Genomic DNA, 4,380 nt, shown 5'->3' with positions numbered 1-4,380 from the left:
AGACGGTTTTCATTTTTCACTGTGGAAACCTCCACAGCATAGCAGACGGGGAGTCAAGATGGTGGAGGAGGGGGAGGGCTTGCCAGACACTTCTAGGGCAAAGGTTTCTTTCTGGGGCTCTACCAGTTCCAGACTATTACCTGTGTGCTGCCTTCTGGGCTGGGCTTAATCTCTTCCAGCTGCGCTGGCTCCTACAGCCCCTCTCGCTCCTCCCCGTCTGGCCTTCTTGCCCTCCGTCTCTCTCGTGGAGGACAAATTAAGTATGGCACTTAAATCCCCCCTTAGGACTTGGGGATCCCGAGCAGGAGCCTTGCCACAGCATCCATCTCCAGCAAGAGAGGACAAGCTGGCTCGCCTCACAAGGGGTGTCTCCTTTCTGCCCTGTGGCTAAGCTCTTCTCCCTGCCCCTAATCAGTTCCAGCTAAGCCCACAAAGAAAAAGGTATAGCGCAGCTCCCGTGCGGAGATCCCCTCCTCTCAAAATCCCACCTTGGTCCCCCCCCCAGTTCCCTGTTAGGGATCGATTCTTTAGGACTAAATTAACCCTATTTTTTTTTTCACGTTTATTTGCTTATTTTGAGGGGGGGGGGGCACAAGCAGGGAGGGGCAGAGGGACTCCAAAGCGGGCTGCACACTGGCACAGAGCCCGATGTAGGGCTTGATCCCACTGCCATGAGATCCCAACTTTGAGCTGAAATCAAGAGTCCGGTGCTCAACCGACTGAGCCCCCCAGGTGCCCCTAGGGTGTCATCTTTTGAAAAACGCATCTTTTTGCCAGAATGGCTGGAATCTCCGCCAAATGGCTCCACACCAAGCCCTGGTGACATGTGGGAGTTGAAAGTCTGTGGCTAGAGCGGGAACTGGGGAGTGCCTGACATGTGCCTGCCTACCCCACCCCTCGCACGTGTAGACGTCACTCATCAACCATGGAGTAGGTCTCCGGCCTGAGAAGCTGAGACTGAGGCTTCATCATCTTCCAACAGCATGCCAGGTGGCCACTATAGACTTGGAGAGACTTGACAGACTGGGTGGAATCTCTTTGCCATCTCTGGACGAAAACACAGGATACATAGTGAGCGGTAAGCAACGAGTCTGCGTCTGTGGGTTCTCAAACTTGGCATTACAGCAGAACTGCCCGGAGAGCTTGTTAACACAAAGATTTCCAGACCCCAAGGCCAGACCCCTATTTCAGTAGGGCTGGGACGGAGGCCCAGGTGATGCTGCTCCTGATCAGGGGCCACACTTAGTAACCACTGGTCTACATCAATCCAAGGCACTTGTACTTTATTCATAGGCAGTGTAAGATCCTTGAAGGATGTGAATCCAGGTGGGAGGGGGTTACAGGCTCACAATGACGTTTTCCAAAGCTCAGACTGCCATAGCGTGGAGGAGTCCCTTGAGTGGACCGCAGCTGGGCACAGGAAGGCTAAACAGAGGCTGTCGGCATGCTCCCAGTCATGTCCACGATGAGGTATTTTGTGCAGGCTTACAAGAATGAGATCTTGACAGCAAAATTGCGCTGGGCCACTTCCAAGAGCCCGAGAAAGGTAGAAGGTTGGGGAAGATGGTTTAGAAGAAACCACTAACTGGAGACAGAAGGCCTCAAAGGCAAATGTTGGCCTTTTCCCAGTTTTGCCAAGCTCCAGTCCAGTTTCCAAAAGAGAGACTGTGTCCTTGCAGAGAGGTCTCCCGAAGCGACTGTCACTGGGCAGAACTGCTGAATACATAGGTCCGGCTCTCTCCCTCCTTCCCTCCTTCTCTGCCCTCTGGGGAGACTATTCTATTTGGGGAGAGCCACTTGGAGAACAGGTGGTGATAATTACCAGGAGACCGGCCATTTCCCTGCCTCATCTTTCAATGTGTCAAAAAGGCTGACTTAGGGAATTATGGAGTGTGGGAGCTTCCCTGATTTGTTCAGTTCAGTAATACTGGGCAGAGCCTGGTCACTCTGACTTAGTGTCTGATGTATAATTTTGGAGGACATTAAAAATGATCTCAAATCTACTGAGTACTTTCCTAAGGAGGGTTACTAGCATACACGTAGTAAAAGAGAATTCAGAATTTTGCTACACATTCCAGATGCGTAAACAAAGCTGCATCAGAATCTGGCCAAGTAATAATAATACTATCCACAAATGGCATCATGCCAGACCCCTGTTTATCAACCGTTAGGGGATTCACATGACTTTGGATGTCTCCTGACTCACCTACAGGCCACAGAATTGGTCAGACTGGCCGACTCTCAATCTGCTTTGTGCATTTTCACCTCTGACTCGGCTCAGACAGCCATAGACAACATGTAAATGAATGGCAGTATGGCTGTGTTCCAATAAAACTTTATTTATGGACATAGAAATTTGAATTTCATATTCTTTTTACATGTCATGAAATATTATTCTTCTTTTGATTTTTTTTAAAAATGTGGAATACTTCACAGATTTGTGTGTCATCCTTGCTCAGGGGCCATGCCAGTATCCTCTGGATTGTTCCAATTTTAGTATATATGCTGCCAAAGCGAACTGATTTTTTTTTTTTTTTTAACTAGGTAAAAAACATTCTGACCCCTGGTCTAAGCCAATCATTACCATGATATGGCTGTTTTAGACCAGAACATGTGATACAGCTTGGACAACAGGATGTGAGATGAAATCTGCTGGGAATCTTCTGGGAGAGATTTCCCTACACTTAAAAAGAAGCATGGAAGACATGATCTTTTTGTTTCCGGATCATGTCTTGCATGGATATGGCTGCTGGAAATCTGGAGGCCATCTTGTCACCAGGTGAGGAGCCAGGCTGAGGTCAAAGCCTTCATGCTGATGCTGGCCAAGCTGAAGGATGGAAAGAGCCTGGGTCTTTGATGAAGTCTTTTAGCCATTGAATTAATCACCCTGGAATGGCCCTACCAACAGTCGTCTTATTCTGAGAGCTTATAAATATTTCTATTGTTTCCACAGTGGAAGGTAGAACTTCCTCCCAAGCTGCAGCTGAAAGCAGCCTCATCTGAGAACACTTGGAACACCACAGGCCACCATGATTGGGAGCTCCCATAGCTCCTCATGACTGAAGTGAGTGGGAAAGCAGAATACCCAGTGAACAGTCGAGAATCTCATTTTATATTTCCTCTTACCTTGCTTGCCTACACCCTCAATCCACACTTGATTGATTGCTCTTCTAACACCCTTAAGCCCCAACTCCTAAATGTTCTTCTCATTGTCCAGCTGCTGCAACATTTATGTTCCTGCTATCGTTGAAATAGTCCCTGAGATTGCTCCCAATGTGCATCTGAAGGAACGTCAGAAAAGGGCTCAGCTCACTCACCAAAGTACAGCACAGAGTATTCCCTCTTGTGATCTGTGGCTTGAATCATCTTTCCCTCTCCTCTTCCAGCCTCACAGCCATGATTCATCCACCTTTTGAGTGAAACTTACCTTCCCAGGGTTCCAGCCACCCTCCACCACATCCTTCCACTCAAGGCCACTCTCCTTTCCTTCTCCCCATGCACCCGGGTGCTTAACAGTAAAGGCAGAGAGTTGTTGTTGTCTAACTCTGACCACAAGACGTGGCACAAATTCACAGCCCAAGGAAACACCCTTGATTCGACCTCAGATGCAGAAGCAGATCTGGTTAGCGGGGGGTCTTCTCCTTCTGCATTTGAGGCATCTCTTCAGCCAGATGCCCACGTTTTCCCACCAGCAGCTGCAAATCCCCATTCCTCTTCTTACTTGCTGCTTTTGTCTCTTTCTCCTCTGTATTTATTTTCTTTGCCTACACATTTTGTTTTTCTTTCAGGGGACCCTTACCTAGACCTGCCATATGGTTCTGCTTTGAACAAAGTGTGGAGTGTGCAGATGCAGCTGGTGGGGTCCCTGGACATGATCGTCTACACATGGGCCCCTTGGAGCTCAGGCTGCTGCCTGGCAGAGAGGGGCTGAGATCCAGCTGTGGCAGGGAGAGGGGGATTCCAGAAAAAGTCCAAGGCAGGCCACACACCTCATTAGTTCATTTTGATTAGTTTCTTTTATCCAGTTGTTAGGAAGGTGAACAGTGATAGACGAGGCAGTCCTGAGATTTTTATCCCCTGAATTATATACAGTTTGGCAAGATGAGATAAACCACGGAGAGAGCACACAGAACCTGACATGTATATAGCCAGATTGACTTGTAAGATTGTGTGAGGTTGCCTGAAATCCTAACTCCACAGCCCTTCCTCATTTTTCTTGCAGAGTTTTGAGGGCTTATGCTTTGACAGCCTTTTTTGACTTTTGGCTCCTTGTCCATTTGTGCCATCTCTTCTTCTATCAACCTGGGCTGAGAACCAGGACAGCTGTTCACCAGGATGCAGAACCAGGTTGGACCCTGCACACCGGTGCCCTGCCCAGGG

The 4,380-nt window shown here is 48.6% G+C and overlaps 1 non-coding gene across 1 annotated transcript; it reads right to left on the bottom strand.

The window, feature by feature from the left end:
* Nucleotides 1–2,414: 2,414 nt before the first annotated feature.
* LOC121040196 (U6 spliceosomal RNA) lies at nt 2,415–2,517 on the bottom strand. Its single transcript, XR_005795181.1, has one exon. It is a non-coding gene; the product is annotated as a U6 spliceosomal RNA (small nuclear RNA).
* Nucleotides 2,518–4,380: the final 1,863 nt, after the last annotated feature.

The sequence above is a fragment of the Herpailurus yagouaroundi genome, unplaced genomic scaffold (genome assembly GCF_014898765.1).
Source record: "Herpailurus yagouaroundi ecotype Mexico unplaced genomic scaffold, PumYag 28, whole genome shotgun sequence".
Lineage (NCBI taxonomy): Eukaryota > Metazoa > Chordata > Mammalia > Carnivora > Felidae > Herpailurus > Herpailurus yagouaroundi.
This window is presented reverse-complemented; position numbering and strand designations above follow the sequence as displayed.